The 26,341-nt window shown below is 49.9% G+C and overlaps 1 protein-coding gene across 1 annotated transcript in view; it reads left to right on the plus strand.

The window, feature by feature from the left end:
- PACSIN1 (protein kinase C and casein kinase substrate in neurons 1) overlaps positions 1-26,341 on the plus strand; it is a 56,654-nt gene that overhangs the window by 849 nt on the left and 29,464 nt on the right. The gene's annotated exons all lie outside the window — the stretch shown is intronic.

Genomic DNA, 26,341 nt, shown 5'->3' on the forward strand with positions numbered 1-26,341 from the left:
AAAGTGGCAAACAAACCCCAGGGCTTGGCCAGAACCAGTTTAAAGCCCCAGTTTAAAGCCTGCCCCCACCCCCATCACCCGCTCTGCACCCCACGTGCAGTGACACATGTGGCTGCTTTTCTCTGGGCATAACCTTAAATAGCCCGCACCGCCCTGGCTCTGGCACAGCGGGGTGCAAACTGAACGGCCAGTGATTTGGGGGGTTCTATCCCTCACCTGCCTGGCCTCTCATCACATGTCTGAATCACCATTAAAATCTACCCCCTCCAGGCAGCTGCCTTCATAGACAGGTGAGATCCTCACCTCCCGCCCTCCTGTCTCTGACTGGTCTGCCTTGTGGTTTGGCTCCTTATGTCTTATCTATTGCTCTCTAGGCCTTCTGGGTAGGAACCTGTTTCATTCTTCTATGTCATCAACCCTGCACCTGACCAAGGTTTGGCACCAAGTAAATGTTAGTGAAATAAGTGAATGAATGAACTTGAACTCTGGGAAATAGCTGGCAACCTGAGGGAGGGGGATGAGCCCCGCTCTTGTGTTTTCCTCCTGTCCCCCAGGACCAAAGAGCCACCGAAAACAGACAATCCCACTTTGGCCCTTCCTGGATCTCAAACTTGTGGGCAGCTATGGCATTTGGAGATAAACAATATGGTCTCCAGAAGGTCCTTCTGGGACCCTGGTTTGAGTGCCCTGGCCTAGTCTGGGCTTAGTGGAAGGCCCTGGGTGAAGGTTTGGCTTTCCTCAGGCCCCTGGGTTGGCACATTCTTCCTGGGGTGCTCTGCTCAGACCAGGGGTCTCTACCTCTCTGTCCCAGCCCTTGGGAAAGTCCTAGTCAGCATTAGGGAGTCTTGGAAGCCTCAAACCAGGCCGTTCTCAGCCTCTGGGGTCCTCATAATGAGCCCCGCACAAATCTCCTGACTCCACTGTGTGGAGGGGTGAGCCCTCGTGTCTGTGACAGATGTGGACATTTGCGGAGCTCTGTCCCAGCCCTTGCTGCTCCTTTGACAGCCATGCTGATAAGACATCTGTGCATTGTTCTTGTCCTTGTCCTACAGAGGGGGAGACTGAGGCCCAGAGAAGGGCAGCAGCAGAGCAGGGGTGACACTCAGTTTCTGGCTGGAGGGAGCCGGGTGAGGCCACAGAGCCAGGTCAGAGTGTCTGGTTCTCCTAGAGCCCAGAGGCTCCTCCTCTCTGGCCCTGTCCTGGCCACTAGCAATAGAGAGAGTAGGAAAAGGTTGCTTCAGGGGTAGAAGGAGGCAAATGGAGGATGTTTTAGTTAGTGCCTGCAAGTGGTTGGCCCTGGGGACTTGGAGGGGAGGGTGCAGGGGTCACAGTACAGACTCACAGCATACGGCACTTGCCACGCGCCAGGGCCTGTCCCAAGTATTTTTAACTTGTTCAATCCTCACAGTGGTGCAGTGATAACAGGGACTATTATTATTGCCATGTTACAAATGAGACTGAGGCACAGAGAAGTTATCCGTCTGTTCAGGGTCACACTTTGAAAGTGGAGGAGCAAGGATTTGAACCTAGGCTCCGGAGTCCATGCTCTTAACCTGTACTCCCCATTGCAAGATCCAGAGGACTGTGCACCTAGCTGCTGGGGACGGGCTCTGTCTATGGAGACACAGGCTTCAGGTACTCCAGGGCTAAAGTCCCTGTGTGTAGGTAGTGTGTGCATGATGAAGTGCGGCTGTGATAGTTGTGGGTGAATAATAACATCGCATCGATGAGTCTCACTGAGCAGGAGAGCAGTCTTTATAAGATGCACATCTGAGTCTGCCACTCTCCTGCTCTGCATCCTCAATGGCTCCCCAGTGCCCTGAGGACAAAGTGCAGTCTCCCTAATATGGCTGTGCCTGGGCTTCCTCTACCTTCTTACCCTCCTTCTGCCCTCCAGCTGCTCTAACTTTTCAGTTCCTCAAGCAAGTCGTTCTTCTCTCACCTGCAGGCCTTTGCGCTGGCTGTTCCGCCTGCTAAAGCACTCTCCTCCTCCCCACACACTCAGCCTCCCGAGTCGCTGGTCTTCCTCCCAGAGGCTTGGGCTTGGGCTGGGAGCTCCCCTCCTCATACCTAGCTCACCTCCCCTCACCCAGTTTCTTCTGGGGCTTTTGGTTATCGCCCTCCTCCCCAGGCTGTGAAGTCCACAGGGGCAGAGTCTGTGTCCTGTGTCCTGTTCATGGTATCTGCAGTGCCCGGCACTAAGTAGTCCCAGTCACGCCTGCTCAGTGAGCCAGTGCATGATGGTCCCATCGTTCCTTCCTCTCCTCACCAGTCTTAGGGCTCATACAGCATTTTTCTTCTCCTAATAGATGAGGAAACAATAAAAAAATTTGCATATAACCCCCCAGCAGGAACAAGCTGGTGGTAGAAGCCTTCAGTGGAGAAGTGAAAGTGTCAGTGGGCTTAGCAGGACAGGGAAGAACATTCGGGGTGGGGGAATTCACTGATTTCGGGGAGCTCTCCCTGGGGAAGCAGGTGGAAGCAATGGGGGAGGGGAGGGGGTGCCAGGTGGACAAGGGGTGCTTGCTTTGGTTTTAAATTTTTCTGAAAGAAATAAAGGCATTTATTATTTTATCTTATTACCAAAGTGATACATGTTTGTTGTGGAAATTTTAGAATGTGCTGGAAAGCCAAATAAAGGAAATGCATTAGCCAGTGCCAGACCCTGTGCCCACCTGCTGCGGGCACTTTGTGGCTGGTGTCCAGCCCAATCAATGGACTTAGGGGGAAGGTGGGGACCGGGGACCAGTGGCGCAGGCCAGGGTCCCAGGAAGCAGATGGGGGCATTAATGTGTGTGGAGGGGGAGGGAGGTCCCTGAGCCTCGCTTGTGGGCAGCAGGGGAAGGAAGCAGGATGGCCAGAGGGACAAGTAGACCTCAGGCGCTGGCCCAACAGGAACCCTCAGGGACCCTCAGGGACCCCCAGGGTGCTCTGGAACTGCAGGGGCCCTTTACAGCAGAATATGCTTGGGATGGTGAGGCCCTAAGACCCCAGCGCCCATCTGGCACCAGCACCTGGTGAGCGCCCAGCCGCTGGCTGGGGCGGCAGCAGCCCCCGCCCCCAAAGGCCTGCCCCCTGAGGGTCAGGTGCTCACAGCACCCCCAGCAGCTGGGGCAATAGATAGTGTTCACCACCCAAAAGGGGATATACTTGTACTAAAAATTTCACTTTTTGCTGATCTGAAAGCCAAACTTAACTAGGTGTCCTGTATTTTTATTTGCTAAATCTGGCCCCTAGATTGGGATGGGGAGGGGTAGAGAGAGAGGAAGGGAGTGCATGGGGGCCCTAATTCTCTCTTCCTTTGTATTGGGGGAGGAGTCAGTGGGTGCCTGTCAGAATTTGGCAGTTAAAAAAACATGTCCATTTTTAGAAATTAATGAAATGTTTCCAATTTTGCATCTGTAACTGTTTCTGTTTACTGTCTAGAGAGTAGCTCCCCGTTTGTGGCTTTTGGTTCCCTAGTGCTGCTCAGAAATAATAAAATGATACATCCTCTTCTTTATTCAGGAGGTACGAAAGGAGATTTGATGACCATGGGTGCAGTCATTAAATACGGTCGGTCTATCTGAGAAATGGGGAGACTGGAGCCCTCACCTCAGCCTGGGAGCACAGGTCTGCCCCACCTTTCTGGCAATAGCCATTAAACTTTTGACCTGGAAATTCTCCACCAGGGATCTCTCCTATAGGCACCCTCTGAGTAGGGCACAAAGGGACCTGGGTGGGGATGGTCCTGCGGCCAAGCTAAATGTCCACCGGGAGGCATGTGACGGAATCAGGACCTCTCCAGGCCATGTGACTTTAGGCGGTGGCTCATTCTTTCACTCAGGGAGTGAATCTCGATGTCAGGGAATCTCGATGTGAATCTTCTGCGCACCAGGCACTGTTTTAGGTGCTGGGGACACTGAGAGAAAAGGACGGGACAGAGTTTAATACCAGCATGGAAAGACAGAACATTTCGTCTAGTTAAAGCAAGTGGTTTTGTAGAACCTGGTGTGGTATGACACCACTACCAACACACGTGTCCTACCCTGTCCGCGTTGCACAGAGTGTCTGAAAGGCTGCGGCCCGCTGGTCGTCAGAGCTGACCTCGGGGCCGCACTGGGAAGCAGAGTGCAGGTCAGGGGGGTGTTTCCTCTGTATTTCAGCATCCCGTGCTGTTTGCATTTTATACAACAACAAGCATCATTCCTCATAAAAGCATAATTAAAATTATACTTGATAATACCTGAGATTTTTGTTAGAAATCTAAAAAAACCAAAATGAGCATTCTCCTTAATTTGGTGGCATCTGCATCAGATGCTGCCATTTGGGTTTGAAGAGTGTTTAGTTGTGGCTGGTTTCTCATTTCTCCTCTCTTCCTCTTCCCAGTTCCAGGGTGGACGAAACCCACAGGGATGGGGTAGGGGTGCTAAGTCTGGGTATCAGGAGGGCAGTATCTGGGAAAGTGGTAACCAAGCACCACGGTGTGTGTGACATCGGGGTGTCTTGTGGGGGGCATGAGGGAGGGAGGCAGGCCCTGGAAGCAGGGCTGGGGGCCTCGGGGCCTGAGATCCACTGACGCATGCCAGAAACTGTCCCATGTGTCCATACCTGTCACCTCCTTCAGCTTCTTGGAAACTTAGGAGGGTATCCTATTTTGTAGATGTTGAAACTCAGGTTAAGTGACTTACACTGCAAGGAAGCGGCTGAGGCAGGATTCACAGCCGTGCGGGCTGGACCCAGAGGCTGTGCTCTCACTCTCAGTGCCAGCACCGCTGGTCAGGAGCGGAGGTGGTCCCCGTCTCAGGGTGCAGGCAGGCGTGCTCCCAGAGACCCGGCTGGTCGATCGTGGACGGTCTTCTGCAGGAGGTAGACCTGGAAGAAAGGATGGTACATTTAGAGGTAGAGGGTGCCTTCCAGGCAGAGTAAGGGCAGGGACAAAGATGCAGACAGAGGCTGGAACGTGCGAGGTGGGAGTAGGAGCTGGGGAGGAAGTCAGGGCAGCGACCCGAGGGAGTGGAAATGAGGCCGGTGGGGCAGGAGCCGGATGTTTTAGATGACCCGACTCATCGGGCTTGCTGGCGCGGGTGGCCCAGGGCTCTCCCTGCTCCTTGAGGGGCCTGGCAGAAGCCCCGCATCCTTCAGCCCCACTCTGCCCCACCTGGGCTTTCCCCAGGGCCGCACACACTGTCCCTGGCCTGCCTGGGTCCAGCCTTGACCAGCCGCCAGAGAAGAGACAGCTGAGGTTGGGCAGGAGCATGGGCTGGGGGTGGGGAGGCCCAGCGGGAGGCCCTGCCACTGACTCAAGAGGGCCCGTGGGCTGTTCATTGCCTTCCCTTGGACTCGTCTTCTTCTTTTTTCCTTTATTTTTAAACTTTTTATTGTGGAAAAGTGTAAACCTTTATAAAAGTAGAGAGAATAGTAGAATGAACCCATCAGTCAACTTCAACTGTTACCAACTTGTGGTGAGTCTCGTTTCATTCCTCCCCTGCCCCTCCCACAATAATTCAAACCGAACCCCAGTCATCCTCTCACCACAGACACATCAAGGTAAAGACGTTTCTTACCACAATCACAACGCCATCCCTGCGCCTAAGACGTGACCTTTGCTTCATATCGTCAGACACCCATCCCAAATTCACATTCCCAGTTGTCAGGCATGCCTTTTTCTTTAAGTTTGTTCAAATCAATATTCAGATAAGCTCCCTACATTGTGATTAGTTGATATGGCTTAGTCTCTTTCAATCCACGTTTCCCCTCTGTGTTTTTCTTTTTCCTTGGGAATTTATTGGAGAAGCCAGGATATTTGTACTGTAGAATCTCCCAGGTCTGGATTTTGCTGATTGCACTCTTGTGGAGTAGTTTAACATGTTCGTTGGGCCCCTCTGTAAATGGGTAGTTGGGTTCACCTGCCTCCTGACCCCTCGAGCGGTCGTCAGCAAGGCCTCCTGATTCTCCCAGGTTCTGGCCGCTTGGGTCCTCTACTGTGGCTCTCCTGGATCTCTGCAGCAGCCTCTGCCTGGTCTTCCTGCCCTCCTCTTTGCCCCATCAGCCAAAAGGATCCTTTTAAAACCTAAATCAGATTACATCCCTCTGCTCAGAACTTCAATGACTTCCCTTATTCAGAATAAAGCCTGAAGTCCTGTAGGAAGCCCCCTAAGAGCCTGCAAGGCCCTGAGTGGTCTGGCTGCCCCGTACCTCTGGCCTCATATCACACCACTCCATCCTCCCCCGGCTCTGGTCATTTCTTCAATGTATCCAGTATCCTTCTGCCTCAGGGCCTTTATGCTGCTGCTCCCTGTGCCTGGCCCCAGGGTCTTTGCACTGCTGCTCCCTGTGCCTGGCCTCGGAGGTAGACTGGATCATGATGTTCACATTTGTGCCCACATTACCTTCTCAGAGAGGCCTTCCCAGAGTGTCTCACCAGCAATAGCCCCAGCATCCTCTACCCCCTGACCCTGCTTTATTTCCCTTTAGAGCACTCGCGCATCCCTGATGTTAGTCTTGTTGGTTTCTCTCAGTCCTCTCTGCCTGCTCATGAGTCCCATGAGTCCCATGAGGGCGGTGCAACCCCACACACAGAGTGGACTTCCTCCTTCTCTCATGGCACTGCCTATTGGCTCCTCTTCTTTTGGGAGCATTTCCTGGGAAATAAAATAACACCATACTTGTGCATTTTCTTTGTAGTTTACAAAATACTTCCTGTCTTAGGTTGGGTTCCCTAGAGCCAGAGCCCAACACAGGGATTCCAGGGCAGGTGATTTATTGCCAGCAAATACTCAGGAGAAGGGAGCCAGGGCACCTGTGCAGTGAGAAAGGGCCCAGGAGGGGCTGCTTTCAGCAGGAGCCTAGCCCTGGCCTCACCCTGCAGGGAGCTGTTTCATGGGAGCAGCAAGCACCACAGGCTTGTCCTTCCTCGAGGCCCGGGGCCAGGCCTTTGTACCTCCTCATCGGGCTGTCGTTGGCTGCCTCTGGGGGAGGGCATAACCTCCCAGGCATCTGTAGGTGAGCAGCTCACACAGAAGCCAGCGTCACCTCTCAGGACAAGGGGGCAGCTGTGAGCCACTAGCAGCCAGCACCCACGGTGGCTGGGGGAGGGGCACCCCCTCTGATAAAGGGACACCGACAGCACCTCCTACATTTCTGTATCCATTTTCTGTTTTACGCCCTGCAATAAACCTGTGAGAAAGGTAGTCATTGATCACTGTTATTTCCGTTTGCTAGATGAAGAAGCAGAGGTTCTTGGGGTGAAATGACTTGGCCGGAGTTGCTCGGCCAGGAAGAGGCAGACCTGGGATTTGAGCTCAGATTCTTACTGGGGATCCACTGACTGGTCGATAAATTGTCTTAGTGGCTACGATTTGTAGTTTTACTCCCACGCACTCAATCAATGAACAGGTATTGAGTGCTGGGCACTGGCCATTCAGTGGTAAATGAATGGCTTCGTCCTTGCCCCCTGGAGCTTCCAATCTGTGGATCTGTCTGACATTTAGCTGTCCACCACCCTGCTCACCCCTGCTGTGCAAAGCTCCATAAGGACAACCTGTGAAGCTTGTCAAGCACTTACTGTGTGTGTTGTACTGGGCTCCGTATGTTGAGTAGTTCAGTTCACCGTCATGACACCCCATTTTCAGATGGGTAAGCTGAGGCTGCAGAGCGTTTAAGGCTTCCAGCCAGGGCCCCTCATGGACTGTGTGGTGGAGCTGGGATTCAACCTTGTTCTGAACTTGGCTCTCCCTATCCTGCCTCCGTTCCCCCTGCCCCACCCACAGCAGGATATCTGGTGTCACCTCTATCAGCAGCTCCATCGGACACCAGGCTGCCACCACCGCCTGCTCCCTGAGTGTTGGGTGACCGGCTGCCATCTCACCTGCCCCACTTGGCCCTGCCCCAGATGGGGCACCTCAGATGTAGGGTTCCTCCACTTCACAGAGCCTGGGATACCCACCTCTGCTCCCCTCCCTAGCCCCTTTGTCACTGGTCTTGACTGGTTGGGTGGGCCCTTCTGCCACCCCCAGCTAAGCCTGGGCATTGGTGGCCCCTCCCCCCTCGCACCAGCTGGCCTGGTAAGCTGCAAAGCTGGCTTGGCTCCGGTGCCCTAGGCAGGGCCAGGGGCAGGGTGGCAAATCACAGCAGGCTTCCTTCCCACCTCACCTCTCCCCAGACGGCCAAGGCAAGCCCCACAGGGAGAACCCAAGGGATGTGCAGGTGGGGAGGTGCCCAGACTGCCTTGGTGATGGGGATCTGTGAGGCAGGAGGATGGGGGTGGTGCCCCAGCCTGTGTCAGCTTCAGCTCCCTGAGACCCCTGCTCCCACCAGGACTTCTTTTCTACCCTACCCTGGGCTGCTCTGAACCTTTGTTCAGCTGAGCTGGGCCCTGGAGGCCTGGGCTCTGTCCTCAACCTCAGGCCTGGAGACTCATTCCAGGGGCTGCACTGAGGAGGGGCGTGTGGCCCCCTTGACAGAACTCCTGGAATATTTGTTCAAAGTTTGGACACAAAACAGCATGCAAAGCACATGCAAATAAGCCCATCTCCCTGTTGGCCTGGCTAGAGAAGCGTTTACTTTGCTCACAGCCTGGCCACAAGGGCTGGAGTGCTGTGGTCTGCAGGAAATCACGTGCCCGCACAGTGGCGGGGTGTGGGGAGAAAGCAGGGGTGGGGAGCCCTGAGGGCTGTGGTCATCTGCCTTTACTGCAGGTTGACATCTGATTGCTGTCACATTTTTCTCCTTACTAGATGATGATCAAGTTCTTCTAACTTGATCGCTTTGTTTGCTTAGTTATACATTTTTTAAAGATTTTACTTATTTATTTTTAGATTGGGAAAGGGAGGAAGAGCGGGAGAGAAACATCAATGTGTTGTTGCCTCTTGTGCACCCCCTACTGGGGATCTGGTCTACAACCCAGGCATGTGCTGTGACTGGGAATCAAACCAGTGACCCTTTGGTTTGCAGGCTGACACTCAATCCACTGAGGAACACCACCCAGGGCCTATTTGCTTAGTTATATTTTTACAAAGAAACATTTTATGCCTATTTTGTTATTCCAAAATATGCTACGTACACTAGGACAAAGGTTCCATTCCTTCCCTTTATCAATTTTTAGAGTTTGTGCTCTAGTAACCCCCAAAGGTGATCAGTGAGTATTTTTTCCATTTTCAGAATATAAAGGTATATAAAATAGATTATGCATTTTATCTTTTTTTCTGAGAGGAGAAAGGAGGGAGGAAGAGAGGGAGGCAAACATCGATGTGAGAGAGGAGCGTCAGTCAGTTGTCTTCCGTGCACGCCCTGGCTGGGGACCAAACCTGCAGACCTAAGTATGTGCCCTGACTAGGATTGAACCCATGGCCTTTCGGTTTGTGGGACTGACACCAATCAGTTGAGCCACACTGGCCTGGGCAGTAGTTTATGCATTTTAATAAAATAATAAAAAACCAACACCCAAGTTGTCACCATCTAGATAAAAAACAGAGAATTGCCACAGCTTTAAAAGACCCCCTGGGACACTCCACCAAAGTGGGGCCCCAGAGGGACCCTCCGTTCTAAGTAGTTAGGCTACTAGCTGCTTCGTTTGGGGTTTTATCATATATGTATGCATCCAAAACCAAATAGTTCTGTCTCTTTTTTAATTTGAATTAATGGAATTATTATTTTATGTCTGGCTTTTCTTCAGTGAACATTTTCTTTTTGCCATGTATCTAGCTTGTTCTTGTTCGAGATGGTCCTTTCCTGTTCAGTGTTGCCCCGTGTTGCAGCATGGGACTGGGCTGTGATTCACTTATCAGTCTACTGTTCACGGACACCAGGGCTGTTTCCGACTTGTGGCTGTTGTGAAAAACCCTGCTCAGAACACTCGTCTGCGCATCTGTGGGTGAACACAGGCGTGCAGTTCCGCGGTTCCTGGTGGTGAGGTGTGTGCACCGTCAGACTTACCAGATAATGCTAGACCGTTTCCAAGGCCGAGGTACCGGCGCCCGCATCACGAGCAGTGTGTATATGGACCTGTACTCTAGGTTCTTGCAGATGTTTGGTTACTGCAGATGTCGTGGGTTTTTAATTTGATTTTCATTGTCGTTACGAATTTGTATACGTTTGATGAGTTTCAGGCCTCGCACGTGGTACTCAGCAATGCTCAGACTTTCCTGTCTTAGGTCCCTGGAGCCTCTTCAGCGTGACTTGGGCAGCTGCTCATCGACCACACTGGTCTTTGAGAGTGTGCTTGCTTTCTGGAATGCTGTTCCAGGCTCCTCAGAGCTGCCATCAGCCATTTCTCTAAGGAGCTGTGGATCTTGTCATGAATGTTATTTGACTCTTTTAAAATGTGATGACTTTTAGCACACTTACAAAGTTGTGTGACCATCACCTGTCTGGCTGCAGAACACTCCCACCACTCCGAAGAGAAACCCCCGGGCGCACTGGCGTGGCGCCTCAGCTCCCCTCCCTCAAGCTCCTGGCAGCCAGTGATCTACTTTCTGTTTCTATAAATTAGTCTGCTCTGGGCATTTCACACAAATGGAATCATAGAAGTCTTTCATGGCGGGCTTCGTTCAGGTAGCATTGGGTTTTTAAGGTTCATCCGCAGTGTAGCACGTAACAGTTTTCCACTCATTGTTATGACTGAATGCTATTCCGTTGCACGGTTACGCACGTTTTGTTCATCCATTCATCCACTGAGGAATATTTGAGTTGTTGCCGCTTTGGGTTATTACGAACAATACTTCTATTGGCACTTGTACATATAAGTTTTTGTGTGGACGTAAATGTTTTTGTGTTTTCATTTCTCCTAGATACCTAGGAGTAGACTTGCTAGGTCACACTGTAACTCTACGTTAACCTTCTGAGGAGCTGCCAGACTGACCCTCAGGCTACACCAGTTTCCATCCCCTCCAGCCTCGTGTGGATGTTCCAACTCCTCCTCGCCCTTGCCACACTTGCTGTGGTCCAGCGTTCTGATCGTGGCTATTCTCGTGGGTGTGAAGGGACATCTCGTTGTGGGTCCGACTTGCATTTCTCTAATGACTAATGATGCTGAGCATCTTGTCATGTGCTTATTGGCCTTTCGTATCTTGTTTTTGGAGAAATGTCTTTTCCTATATTTTGTTCATTTTTAATAGGGTAATTTATCTTTTTATTGTTGAGTTATTCTAGATACCAGACCCTTCTCATATGTATGATTTCCAAATATTTTTCCCGTTTCTGTGGGCTGTCTTTTCTCTGTGGATCCATTTAATAAGGAGTTTTCTTTAGAGACTCACTCTGAGTGTTAGAGGCATTAGGCTTTTTGAATTATAGAAACTAGCCTAAGAACCCACCCATAGCCTCAGAGCCTCTGGGCAGTAAGGTGTCATCTTACAGTGGCACTGAGAAGCAGAGGATGGAGGTGGCTTATGCAGGGGTACCCAGCTGCTGTGCAGCTGTGGGGCACCAGAGTCAGGTCCCCAGTTTAGCTGCTATTGCTCCTCTTAGGGTCCTCACTCCAGCCTAACCCACATCCTCCAAACCCCAAACTCAGCCATTCCCTTTACCTCAGTGCCCTCACTCTGCTTTCTTGCTCTCAGCCCTCTTCCTTCAAAAAGAGGCCATCCTTGGTCATCCTAGCCTAGGGGGCTTATCCTCCTCAGATGGGCTCCTGTGGCCCTAGGAGGTGGGAGGTTGTACATGGATGCATTGTGAATGGTCAAATTTGGGAAAAACTGGATTCACCCAAGGTAAAGAATTTTTTTAAATTATGTTTTATAGTTTATGTTATTACAGTTGTCCCAATTTCCCCCTTAGCCTTCCTCCCTCCAGCCCTCCCCCCACTCCCTCAGGCAATCCCCACACCATTGTCTATGTCCATGGGTCATGCATATATGTGCTTTGGCCACACTATTCCCTATGCTGTACTTTACATCCCGATGACTATTTGGTAACTACCAGTGTATACTTCTTAATCCTATCACCCTTCTCACCCATCTTCCTGACCCCCCACCCACTTGGCAACCATCAAAATGTTCTTTGTATCTATGATTCTATTTATGTCCTACTTGCTTATTTTTTAAGGTTCAATTATTGATAAATATGAATTTATTGTCATTTTATTGTTCATATTTTTGATCTTCTTAAAGAAGACCCTTTGACATTTCATATAATACTGGTTTGGTGATGATGAACTCCTTTAGCTTTACCTTGTCCGGGAAACACTTTATCTGCCCTTCCATCCTAAATGAGAGCTTTGCTGTGTAGAGTCATCTTAGTTGTAGGTCCCTGCTTTTCATAACTTTGAATATTTCTTGTCAGTCCCTTCTTGCCTGCAAAGTTTCTTTTCAGAAATCGTTTGACAGTCTTATGGGAACTATCTTGTATGTAACTAACTGCTTTTCTCTTATTGCTTTTAAGATTCTCTCTTTATCTTTAACCTTTGGCATTTTAATTATAATGTGTCTTGGTGTGGGCCTCTTTGCATCCATCTTGTTTGGGACTCTCTGCTCTTCCTGGACTTGCATATCTATTTCCTTTACCAAGTTAAGGCAGTTTTCTTTCATTGTTTTTTCAAATAGGTTTCCAATTTCTTGCTCTCTCTCTTCTCCTTCTGGCACCCCTGTAATGGGAGTATTGGTATGCCTGAAGTTGTCCCAGAGGCTCCTTAAACAAGTCTCATTTTTTTAAAATTACTTTTTCTTCTTGCTGCTCTGAGTGGTTGGTTTTTGCTTCCTTGTATTCTAAGTCACTGATTTGATTGTTGGCTTCATCCACTTTACTGTTGATCCCTGTAAAATGTTCTTAATTTCAATCTAGCCAATATAGAAAATGGCTTCATTTCTATATCCTTAATTTCTAGTATAAAAAAGACTGGATCTTTTTTGTACTGCTGAGGTTCTTACTAAGTTCATTGAGCATCCTTATAACCAGTGTTTTGAACTCTGCATCTAGTAACTTGCTTGTCTCCATTTTGTTTCATTCTTTTTCTGGAGTTTTGTTCTGTTCTTTCATTTGGGCCATGTTTCTTTGTCTCCTCACTTTGGCAGCCTCCCTGTGTTTGATTCTGTGTATTAGGTAGAGCTGTTACATCTCCCAGGCTTGGCAGAGTGGCCTAATGTAGTAGGTGTCCTGTAGAGTCCAGTGGTTCAGCCTCCCCTATTACCCGAGTTGGGTACTCAAGGTGTGCCCACCATGTGAGCTGTGTACACCCTCCTGTAGTAGTTGAGCCTTGATTGCTGTTGGCACGTCCAAGGTCAGCAAGCACTTGTGTTTTGTCTGGGGTCACACAGCATAAGTTACAAAGCCATCTACAGATAGCTGCTACTTGTGCTGGGCTTGGAGGTGCCTGGGTGAACCTAAGCTGTGAACCAAGGCCAGCTGCTGCTAGTGCCACTCCTGGGTCAACTTAGCAAGAGATACAGGGTTCGCAGAAGCCAGATACTGCTTGTTGGAGAGAATTTAAGAAAATCTGAAGCATGGGCCAAGACAAGCCACTTACATGGAAAAGCTACTGGAAACAGCTTGGGTGGGCCCAAAAGTTGGGTGGGGCAGGCCTCAGGGAATCACCAGGATGGGGCAAACAGTGTGAGCCAGGTTTATGGAGTCTCCGATATGGCGCCTTCCTGCCAGCTCTGTGGCTCTGTGGGAGGAGGGCTTGGAAAAGGAACAGTGGCCTCTGCCAGCACTTCTGTCTGGGAGAAAGCTGCCCCCCAGCTCTCCCCCCGATGCTGGACAAGGCAGCTCCTCCCATATATCTCTGATGCCTTTCAATCCTCTACCCTCCATGCTAGAGCTCAGAGGGAGTGAGTCTGAATCAGTCTGTGCATAGGCCCCTTAAGAGGAACTGCCTGGGAGTCCAGCTGATTCTGTGTTCCACAGCCTCAATCCCTGCTGGTTTTTTACCAGAAGTTTTGGAGAAGTATCTTCCTGACACTGAAACCCTGGGCTGGGGGCCTGGTGTTGGGCTAAGACCCCTCACCCCTGAAATATCCCTCCTGATATTATCTGCCACATGTGGGTGTGGGACCAGACTGCTCCACATCTCTGCCCCTCCTACCAGTCTTGATGTGGTTTCTTCTTTAATTCCACTGTTGCAGTACTTCCATTCAGCTTGATTTCTGCTAGTTCTGAATGATGGTGGTTCTGTAGTTTAGTTGCAATGTTGACATGGTTGTGCGAAGAGGAGAGCCATGTTTACCTATGCTGCCATCGTGACCAGAAGTCAAGAATTCTCTTTATGCAGGACTCACGAGTGCTTTTAACCTGCAATTGTGTATTGTGAATGTCAAAGAATTTAATTTCCAAAACTTAGAAGCAACCAAGATGTCCTGTAATAGGTGAATGGATAAACTGGTACATGCAGACAATGAATATTAATCAGCACTTAAAGAGAAAGGAGCTATCAAGCCTTGAAAGACAAGGAGGAGCCCTAAAGACATTTGACTAAGTGAAAGAAGTCAGTCTGACATGGGGACATACTGTACAGTTCCAGCCACAGAACATTCTGAACAAGGCAAAACTGAAGAGACAATAAAAAGATCCTGTGTGCAGGGTTTAGGGAGGGTGGGAGGAAGCGGAGAAACCCATAGGTGGAATACAAGGAATTTGGGGGCAACGAGATTCCCCTGTGTGATACTGTAGCAGTAGGTACACAGCATATGCAGTTGTTGAAATCCGCAGCATGAGCGACACCAAGAGGAAACCCCGATGTAATCTGTGGACTTTGGGTGATGACGACGTGCCCGTGCTAGTTCACGGGTTACACTGACGCACGGCGCCGTGGCTCCACGGTGGGATGTTGATGGTGGGGAGGCTGGGGCGTGGTAGGGAGGGGAGATGTGGGAATCCTCTGTATTTTCCGCTCAATTTTGCTGCAAACCTAAAACAGGTCTAAAAAATAGTCTATTAATTAAAAATCAGGGAGTGAAAAGTGTTGCAAAAGAAAAATAAAACAGGGTTAAGGGGCTAGGGGTGGGCTGCTGGTTTAGAGGGGCTGAGGGGTCAGGGATATTGATCAGAGACCTAAACAAGGAGGGGAAGTGAGCCCTGTGGACATTGGGGGAAGAGCATCCAGCTCTGGGAGCAACAGATGCCACGGCCCTGAGGCAGGGCAGAGCCCGGTGTGTGTGCTGGCTGCAGGAAGGACCGAGTGGCTGGGGGGGTGGGGGTGTTTGGGGTGAGGGCAGCACACAGGTTGGAGCCTCCATGTTCTGCCTACAGGCCCAGCGAGCTCCAGGACCTCGTTCTCAGCGAGACGGTGAGTCACTGCAGGGTTTCGGCCAGGCTGTGGCATTTCAAAGTTATATTTATGTTTTAAAAAGATGACAGTCTGACAAACAGATAATAGGGGGCAAAGGTGGAAGCAGGGGTCCTTCTTAGGAGAGCACGGCCCTCTAGGATAGAGACGATGAGACAGACCCACATGGCTGCAGCACAGGGATGATGCAGGGTGGAGTGTGGGGGGCGGGAGGGAGGGAACCTAGGGCTTTGGTTTGAGCATTTGGTGGAACGGTGGTGTTTTTCTCTGAGCGGAGGAGACCAGGGTTGGAGCAGGCTCTGGAGCAGCCAAGAGGTCTGTTTGGACATGTCAGCCAGTTCCCTATCCAGATGGGACACGAGGAGGTGGCTGGACTTACGAGGCTGGTGTTCAGTGGCAGAGTTGGGTCTGGATGAGAATCCTCTGGGAGCAGGTGGGGAAGAGGCGAGGCCCCAGGCTGAGCTTGGGGGCCGAGCAGTGACAGAGGTGGGAGGTGGTGTCAGAGAGGCTGGGGGTCATGTGTGTCAGGGCCTGTGTGGTGACAGCAGAGCAGCCTTAGGGGGAGGGTAAAGGGGGACCAGGGGCTTTGGTACTGCGAGGGACGGGGGTGGCCAGTGAGAGCCAGAGCCAGACTGGAGGGGCTTCGGGAGGGAGGGGAAATGGGGCGTCTGGACAGCCTTCCCAGGAGTGTCCTCCCTGGGCCCATGGGGGTGGGAGCTGAGGGCAGAGTGCAGTCCGGGAAGGGTTGTCTTTTTCTTCAGTGAGAGAAACAGCACCACATTTCTATTGACAGGAAGGATTCCGTGTGGAGGAAAACGGATCTGTGTGGGGGCGGTAGGGGACGCTGTCAGATGCACCATGTGGTTGGAGGGCCCAGGGCAGGGCCAGCGCCCGGCGGGAGGCAGGCAGAGCCCAGGCCGGGTGCAGAGGGTGGGTGCGTGCATGGCAGTCTCTGTGGTCCACTCCCATTTTCTCAGAACAAGCGTCATAGTCATCAGCTGAGAGTGAGGAGGGAGAAGGTGTGGAACCCTGGCCCCCGTAGTGGTCTCACAGCTGTGGTGTGAAGCAGGCACCATCATTGCCACTTTGCAGGGAAGAAAATGGGCCCAAGGGTAGCTTGTCAGGAAGGGACAGAACTGGGACTTGAACGAGGATACTCCTCTGGGTGATCCTGTGGGAGATTGGGGATCGGGATGAGGCTGCACCTCCTGTCCTTCACCTGTGGGGTGGACCCCAGGGCCCAGACATAGGACGTGGCCAAACCTGGGCTAGGAATCCACCTATCAACTGTCCCCCTGCACTCCCACCCACATGGGGTCCTGATGACTGATGGCGTCCTGGTACCAACACACATGTGGACCCTGCGTCTAATAGTCCTTGAAATGCCTGGGTATCTCTCTGTCTCCAGGGCTGGTCACCCAAGTAAATGGCTGTGTAAGTCCCCTAGGGAGGGTCAGTGGAATCGGTGCTACATGCGCTTGTCCTGGAGTTGCAGGGCCACGACTCCTTGGCCCTCCTCCAGTTGGTTGGATCTGAAACCTGGTTCAGGTCTGGAGACTGGGCGGGGGATCATGACTTTTCCATGGGGTGCAGCCCTCAGGCCTTGGCCACCAGGCCGTGGCTTCTTTTGATTATATGGAGTGGCAGTGTCCTGTTGGCTGCTTCTCTGGCTGCCCCTGGGGATACGAATAATTTGAGAGACGAATGGGAGGTGGGAGAGAGAGAAACATTGATTTGTTGTTCTACTTATTTATGCATTCACTGGTTGCCTCCTATATGTACTCTGACTGGAGATCGAACCCACAACCTTGGTGTAGTGGGACAATGCTCTAGCTAACTGAGCTACCACGCCAGGGCAGAATGCGGGTCCTGTCTCCATAGTTGTGTGGGTCAGGCCCTTCCAGCTGCGACTCTGACCCTGCCAATAATTGTGATAATTGCACCCACTTTGCTTTTGCTAACTAAGCGTTGCCACCTGGCTTCTTATATTGGGACCCTATCTGTCATCCTCATTGCTGTCAGGGCACCCAGTTCTGTGACAGCAGCACCCTCCCTCAGGTCTTCAGAGGACACTCACCCCTGAGCTTGTCTGTCTGCTGTGCGCCTCACACTGGTGCCTTCCTGTGACTTTGGCAAAGGAAAGACAGACACCTGGAGAGTCGTCAGGCTCAGTGTGGCCTACGGACCCCAGCATGCCGTGGGCTTGGCCTGCCTCCCGCAGGGCGCTGGCCCTGCCCTGGGCCCTCCAACCATACAGTGCATCTGACAGCATCCCCCACTGCCCGCACACAGATCTGCTTTCCTCCCCACGGAATCCTTCCCGTCGATGGAAACGTGGTGCTGATTCTCTCCCTCTCTGTGCCTCTGGCACAGCCTGACCTGCAGCCTTGCTGCTTCTGCTTCTTGTGCTTCGGCCACCACTTTCTCTCAGCAGCATGTTAAACCAGGGTCCTCGCTGGGGTGTTAATTCTCGAACTGGGGAGTAACTCCCTTATCTGCCCCCTCCCCCCACGGCCCCTTGACCCAGCCCTGCAGGTGGCCCTGCAGCACCCCAGGCCCGATGGCTCCTGCAGCTCCCTGAGGTGTGACTTACCCTGGTTATTGGTTGGTGGCCAAGAGAGGAGGGGGCACATCTGAGGGAAGATCTTCAGCCCTGTCCTCAAGCAGGAGGGCGTGCTACACTCTGAGGGGTCACTTCCATGTCCCACTCTTTCCCACACAGGGCCTGACCTTGGTGCTGCAGATGCACTGTGGACTGAGAATCCAGCCTTCTCTGACGTTCTGCTCCACTTACAATTAAGCCCTGTGCCTGCTTCTCAGCTTTCCCCTCCCCTCCAGCTGCAGGAGAAAATTTATATGCAGCTAAGGAGGCCCTTGGCTTTCACACTTGGCCTTAAATTAGTGATTAATCACTCTCAGTTCTTCATAGTCTTTCTCCAATGTGTGAGAGCTGCAGCAACAGCTCCTGGGCTTTCTAATTAATTACTCTTCTTCCAACCTCTCAGACTTTGCAAATATGGCCCCTAAAGTGCTCGTCCACCACTGTCCTCCCAGGAGGGCTAGTTTCCTCCCTTCTGCTACTGCTGCTGCTTGCAGGCTCAGTCCCCCTGTGCAGCCAGGGTCCTCACTGCCGGCCACTGCTGGGGGACTAGCTCCCGTCCCAGTGTTCAGGACAGGAGCCTCCTAGAGCCACTGCTGACACCAACTGACTAGGCTAGACTCCCAGGGAAACGGACTCTGAAATGAAGGTTTGTGAGGGAGTTGTTAGGTTGTGCTATCTGGAACAGCCATTGCAAGAGGTGAGGATTGGGTGGGGGTTGAACACAGGCTCATCTGGTCCTTCAGAGGTGTCCTGAATTAAGGCAAGGGATCCAGGCCTGCGTGAACCAGTTGTGGGATGCGAGCTGCCCCCAGAAGGGGTCTGTAAGGTAGGGAGTGATTCTTGGAACAGGGACTCTGAGAACTTTCAGCAGTAAATACTCCCCACAGCTGAGGGAGGGAGTACCTTTTGTCCTGAAGCAGGGCTTCTGGGCGACGCTGCACAGAGCACAGAACAGAATTTAGTCTTACAACTACTGATGGACATATGGGTTGTTTGGGGTTAATATGAATACCCTGCTATGAACATTCATGTCCTCAGCTTTGGTGGTCATGTGTACTCATTACTGTTGGGTGTATACTCAAGAGTGGTAATGTGGGTCTAAGGTGTATATGTAGCTATTGCCAAATAGTTTCCCAAAGTGACTGTACCATTTTACATTCCCACCAGCAGTGTTTGAATGTTCTGGGTGCTCTGTACTGTGTCAACACTTGCTATTGTCTGTCCTTTTATTTTAGCCACTCTGGTGGTTTGGGCATCAGTGATTCTTCCCTACCCTGTGCAATCAGGGTAGGGAAGAACAGCTTCCTGGCAGGTGGATGGCTATGAGATTTGGGGGCACTGGGGCCACCTCCACCTAACTTACCTGATATTCATTTCCAAGGGTCGTCTTCAAAACCAAATTCTGGCCAGTATATTAAAATATTATGAAAAACCCTCATGTGACTTGGTTTTTCCAACTTCTTTCCACCTGAGATTCCAGCTTGAAAGGGCTGTGGGGAGGAAACAGGTACATTTTGCTGCCTGTGAGGCCAGGCTTCTGTGGGGTCTCAAGAGGACACCAGGGAGCAGCCATGGTGATTCGCCCTGTCCAGTGTTTCAAGGTTTCCAAAACGTTTCTTCGCCCTGGCTCCTTTGGTCTTCACAACAGCTCTAAAGGCAGCTCTATTTGACACAAGAGGAAACTGAGGCTAATCGCTCATGCAAAGTCACACAGCAAGTTAGTGGCAAAGTGAGCTGTGAACCTGGCGGCACATTCTAAGTCTAGGGGACCCTGAGTTTGCTTCTTAGTTTAATGGCCTGTGCCCCCTCCCTTCCTTTAGAGAGCTGCTCAGGGTGGCTCCTTGGAGGGGATTCAGCCCCTCTCTCCAGTTCCCTAGAACACCCCCCACCAACATATTCCATGGTGTAGCCCTGCCTCTTGCCCATCAATGTCCTCTTAGAAGCAGGAAATCCCCATGGCTCTCTGGGGCTAAGTACTAGTTAGACAAGAGCATCTCCAACCTTGATGTACTCAAGAATCTTCTGGGGACTTTGCTAAAAGATTCTGAGTCAGCAGGTCTGGTGCGCCCATGATTCTGCATTTCCCACAAACTGCCAGGGGATACCAGTGCTGCTGATCCACAAACCACCCTTTGAGTAGCCAAGAGACCACTCCCCAACTGTGGGCTGTATAGGCAGGTCTTTACACTGTGCTTGGTACCCCCCATGGAGCTCAGGCAAACACTGGTTAGTTACTGTCTTGCGTGAGTGTTAGTTACTACAGGTTCAAGTCTCTTCAGTTTTTCCATTATGAGATATACCATTGAAGTCATATGGTTCAGTTCAAAGTCCTTTACTCTTACTGCTTCTCTTACACGCACCTCTCTTTCCCCCTTCTTCCTAATCTCTTCTCTTTCCTCCTCTATCACTACTCCTAATTCTCACCCTCCTCTCCTACCACAGCAGGCAGAATCTCAGCTTGGCATTAGGCAGAAAGCTGGCTGAGTAAACTTATTTATACTAAAGTGTGAATGACTCATATCACACCTCTTAACTCTTACAGTGGTTATTTAGATGTGAAAAAAGAAGGAGCTTTCAGTCGTTGGAAAAGTTAACAGTGAGGGGAAAAAAAACCAGAAAATACTCAGGAATTCTTTCCTGTACTCCCTAACATTTCCTAAAGCTGGGTTGATGACTGAAATTATATGAGGAAACTTAAGAGAAAAAAAAAAACAGGAATAGTTGTGTTTTATGCCACATCAGCAGAATCAGAATCTCCAGGTTAAAGTCCAGGAATATGTATTTTTTTTATAAAGGAGCTTTTGTTGCACATCCAAGTTCGGGAATTACTTTCCAAAATCATACCATGGGTACTGTATGTGAATGTGTCTCCCCTCTGTTTCTAAAGGAGAAACAGTTATGCCGTTACCCTGTCTTGCCCTGGAAACTGCACAGTGGGAAGGAATGGGCCCAGATGAGGTGCTAAGGAAGGGCTAGCTCCTGCCGGAACTCACCTGTTTGCAGGCCACTCATCCTCAGTGAGGACAAGCCTCTGTTTCCTCATCTCTGCAAAGGGGATGAAGCCAGCTCCCTAAAGCCACTCCTGCAGTAGTAGCTGGAGAGTAGAGAGGCAGCGGGTTGTGCAGATGCTGGAGGTTATGCTGTGGGACAAAGGGCAGCCTTGGGGGGTGGGTGGACTAAAGCATGTTGGGAGCTTGGCACCTGTGCTGAAGCCTTGGTCACAATGGCTCATGGGGAATAATTGCTGTGGAATTATGAAGATTGCCCAGGCAGATGAATCTCTGTTTACATTCAATTCCCCTGCACAGGTGGGTAGGAGGAGGCTGGGGTTGGGGCCTGTCAGGGGGTCTCTGCCAGCCTGAGCAGGGAGGCAGGTGGGTGAGCTCTCAGCACAGAGTCTGCTCTGCCTCCTCCTCAGGATGGTTCCCTGGCTCCCAGTGGCTCACAGCCAAGCCTGCTGGAGACCAGTCCTGCCCAGCGGTCTATCTGGAAGCCTCAGCTCCAGATCCCCCTCAGCCTGGCCTGCCATGGGGCTCAGGCTGTCACCTGTTTTCCGGGTTGTCTTTCTTTACAAAACGAAAGAGCTGGGCCAGACACAATGGCCTTGAGAAGCCCCTTCCAGGTCTAGATTCCAGAATTTCAGCCTTTGGTCCCAAAGTTTCGTGGAAGATTGTGTCTGGGCTTTGGAGTCTGACAGAATAAAGTTTGAATCCTAGTTCATTCTTGCTGTGTGATAGTGGGCTACTGACTTTACCTCTCTGATCCCCAGTCTCCTCTTTTTAAAAAGACAGATGATGGTATACATCTCTTAGGGTTGCTGTTAAGATTAAAGATGGTAAGGGTGGAATATATAGCTGGCATTACTGAGTGCTTCCTCTGTGTCAGACACGGTTCCTGGGCCTTCTCCCGTCCTAACTCATGTAAGTCTCCCAGCGGCCCTGTGCGGTGAGTACTGCTGTGGCCCCCATTTAGGGACGAGGAAACGTAACAGTGGAAGCATGCCCGTGCAGGCTTCCAACGGATGCCCGCTGCTGTTACCATGACCCCTTCTATTCCCCTGGGATGCTTCTTCAGCCGGGCTTCCCCATTCTCTTTACATCTCTGCTGGAGCCCCTCCTCCCTCTCCTGTCTGGCCCTCCAAGGCTGCACCCCAGCCTGCCTCCAGACCCCCCTCCTCAGCAGCCAGGCCTCTCCGATTGCATGGCACGGACAGCCTGTCCCCACATCCAGCACTCCATTGCCATCTGACTCTGTGGCCTCCCCTGAGTCCATCCTTGCTCCCCTGGGGCTGAACCCCTGGCTGGTTCTTGTTCGTCACCTTAGGTGCACCTGGCACAGCACTGGGTGGGCATGGAATGTGCTGGAGAAACCCTGTATTTGAGAAGTTCCAGGGCTAGAGTCTCCCACAGTCACCCCAGGCCCAGCATAACCCCCCTGGCTGCCTCCTTGGGCCATGGCTGTGTTAGAAAGTGGGAACACTCAGACGAGTGTGAGGTGGCCCAGGACTAAGGAGACTGCAGTGTGGTAGGACAGTGGGTCTCAGCCTGAGGGGCCCTTGGGAACCACCTGCAGAGCTTTGAGTTACTGGTGCCTGGACCCCACCACTGAGATGAAGTTGGACCCTTACCTTACATGTACCTCAAAGTGGATCAAAGACCTAAATGTAAGAAATAAAACTACAAAACTCTTAAAAGAAAACATAGGGGGAATCTTCGTGTCATTGGATTTGGTAATGATTTCTTGGACATGACACCAAAAACAGGCAACAAAAGGAAAAAAAAATTGACAAAATTTACAACTTTTGTGCATTAAAGGACACTATTAAGAGAGTGAAGACAATGGGGAAAATATTTGCAAATCATATATCTGATAAAGGATTAATAGTCAGACTCTCTACAGAACTCTAAACAACAAAAAACAAGCAAGATGGTTTAAAAAATGAGCAAAGGACTTGAATAGACATTTCTCCAAACAAGATACACAGATGGCTAATAGGCACATGAAAAGCTATTCAACATCCTTAATCATTAGGGAAATGCAAATCAAACCTACAATGAGATACCACCTCACACTCATTAGGATGGCCGTTATTTAAAAAAACAAAACAGAACAGAAAATAGGAAGCATTGGTAAAGATGTGGAGAAATTGGAACTCTTCCGTATTGCTGACGGGAATGTAAAATGACGGTCATTTACCTCTCAGACCCCTCCCCCACATACAGCACCACAACGCAGAGAAGTGGGTTGCCCCGCCCTGGTGAACACCTCAGGCTCCTCCCCTCACTATGTAACAGGATCAGATACACAGTTCAAACCACTGGTAATCAGGATGCTCACAGAATTGATTGAATATGGTCACAAATTAGATGAAAATTTGAAGGCTATGCTAAGTGAAATAAAGGAAAATGTACAGGGAACCAATAGCGATGAGCAGGTAACCAGGACTCAAATCAATGGTGTGGACCAGAAGGAAGAAAGAAACATTCAACCAGAACAGAATGAAGAAACAAGAATTCAAAAACATGAAGACAGGCTTACGAACCTCCAGGACATCTTTAAACATTCCAACATCCAAATCATAGGGCTGCCCGAAAGGGAAAAGGAAGAGCGAGAAATTGGAAACTTATTTGAAAACATAATGAGGAAGAATTTCCCCAAAGGAAATAGACTTCCAGGAAGACCAGGAAGCTCAGAGAGTCCTAAAGAAGTTGGATCCAACGAGGAACACACCAAGACACATCATCATTACATTACCCAAGGTTAAAGATAAGGAGAGAATCTTCAAAGCAGCAAGAGAAAAGGAGACAGTTACCTACAAAGGAGTGCCCATAAGGCTATCAGCTGATTTCTCAAAAGAAACCTTACAGGCAAGAAGGGACTGGAAAGAAATATTCCAAGTCATGAAAGGCAAGGACCTACATCCAAGATTACTCTATCCAGCAAAGCTCTCATTTAGAATGGAAGGGCAGATAAAGTGCTTCCCAGGTAAGGTCGAGTTAAAGGATTTCATCATCACTAAGCCCTTATTCTATGAAATGTTAAAGGGACTTATCTAAGAAACAGAAGATAAAAAATATGAACAGTAAAATGACAACAAGGTCACAGTTATTAACATCCACACCTAAAACAACAAAAACAAAAACAAAATGAACTAAGCAAACAACTAGAACAGGAACAAAACCACAGAAATGGAGATCACATGCAGGGTTATCAGTGGGGGATGGTGAGGGGAAAAAGATACAGGGAATAAGAAGCATAAGTGGTGGGTAGAAAATAGACAGGGGGAGGGTAAGAATAGTATAGGAAATGTTGAAGCCAAAGAACATATATGTGCCACCCATGGACATGAACTAAAGTGGAGGGAATGCAGGTGGGAGGGGGTGTGCAGGGCAGAGGGGAATAAAGGGGGGAAATGGGGTAACTGTAATAGCATAATCAATAAAATGTATTTTTAAAAAAGAATTGAAAGCAGAGGTTCAAACTGATACTGGAACACCAATGTTCATAGCAGCACTGTTTGCAATAGACAAAAGGTGAAAGCACCCCAAATGCCCATTGGTGGATGAGTGGATAAACAAAATGTGGTGTCTATAGAATGGGATATTATTCAGCTATAGAAAAGGAATGGAGTACTGATACATGTTACATGGATGAACCTTGAAAACATTATGCTAACTGAAAGAAGCTAGGCACAGAAAGAAAAACAATGTGTGGTTCCCCTTAATGTGAGGTGCCTAGAGTATGCAAATTCATAGACACAGAAGGTAGAGCGGTGGTAGCCAGGGGCTGGGGGAGGAGGTATGGGGAGTTATTGTTTTGTGGGTACAGAATTTCAGTTTGGGATGATGAAAATGTTCTAGAGATGGATGGTGGTGATGGTTGGATAACAATGACTATTACTTAATGTACTGAACTGTACATTTAAAAATGGTTAGAATGGGCCCTGGCTGGTTTGGCTCTGTGGATTGAGCACCGGCCCGAGAATCAAGGGGCTGCCTGTTTGATTCCCTATCTAGGGCCCATGCCTGGGTTATGGGCCAGGTCCCCCATGGGGCATGCATGGGAGGCAACCACACATTGATGTTTCTCTCTCTCTTTCTCCCTCCATTCTTTGCTCTAAAAAATAAATAAATAAAATCTTTTAAAAATGGTTAGAATGGTAAATTTTTGTATATTTTACCACAATTTAAAAGTGTTGCAAGTGATTCTCATGTGCATCTGGGTTGAGAAGCACCCTAAGATGGGCTGGAGGATCAGCATGAAAATGATAGTTACATTTAAGTATTATAGGTCTGTGATAGACTGGGGTGTGAACATGGGAAGGGCAAGGGTCGGGGTGATTTTTTTCTCTAGGAGGCAGGCTACTATGATGGTTAGGTCAGTTCTAGAGCCACATTGCTTGGTTTCAGTTCCCACCAAGTTCAAAACGGCAGCCTTTTAGTTCACAGGCTGGTATTCCACCCACGGAGCCACACCATCCAGGGCTATTTCTTTTTAATTAAAACAATTTTAAAAATATGTTTATTGAGCCCTGGCTGGTGTGGCTCAGTGGATTGAGTGCTAGCCTGTGAATCAAAGGGTCACTGGTTCAATACCTGGTCAGGGCACATGCCTGGGTTGTGGGCCAGGTCCCCAGTTAGGGGCATGTGAGAGGCAACCACACATTGATGTTTCTCTTCCTCTATTTCTGCCTCCTTTCCCCTCTCTAAAAATAAATAAATAAAATCAAAATTATAAAAAAATAAATATGTTTATTGATTTTAGAGAGAGAGGAAAGTGGAGAGAGAGAGAAGTCTTGATATGAGAGAGAAACATTGATGGGTTGCCTCCCATAAGTGCCTCGACCAGGAATCAAACCTGCAACCTTTTGGCATACAGGATGACACTCCAACCAACTGAGCCACACTGGCCAGGGCTTGTTTTATCCTTTTTCTGATATAACAAAATTGCAAAGGACATTTCTTTGTTTTCCTGAGCACACATGTAAGATTTTTCTCAAGAGAACTTTATGAGGTGAAATTCCTGTGTCGTAGCTGTGGGCTTGGTCAGCTTTATGAGACGTGGCCAAAATGCAGACTTTGAAATACAGATTCTCAGTGTGTGGGCAGGGCCTGGAACTCTATTTCTAGCAAGCTCCCAGGTAATGCTCATGTTGGTGGTCCACCAACCACACACTCAGTAGCAAGGTTTCTCAAACTTGGCTGCACATTGAAAAAGCCTGGGGGACCTTTGAAAAAATACTGAATCTTCAGTCCTACACTCAGAGATTCTGACTTAACTGGTGTGGGGCAAGTTTTTAAAACCTCCTAGGTATTCTAATGGGCTGCAAACTTTGGGAACTACTTGCTTAAACAAAGGACTTCTTATGTCACTCACCAGGATCTCCTGAGGACAGCTTCAGCATTGGTTAGTTCTGTGACTCCATTCCAGGAACCAGCTTCTTTCCATCCTCAGTAGGTGGGTTTGGCCCTCAAAATACCTCCCACTGAAGTCACAAAATGGCTGCCATAGCTCCAGACATCAACGCAGACTCCACAATG

The sequence above is a fragment of the Phyllostomus discolor genome, chromosome 4 (assembly GCF_004126475.2).
Source record: "Phyllostomus discolor isolate MPI-MPIP mPhyDis1 chromosome 4, mPhyDis1.pri.v3, whole genome shotgun sequence".
In the NCBI taxonomy this organism is placed as follows: domain Eukaryota; kingdom Metazoa; phylum Chordata; class Mammalia; order Chiroptera; family Phyllostomidae; genus Phyllostomus; species Phyllostomus discolor.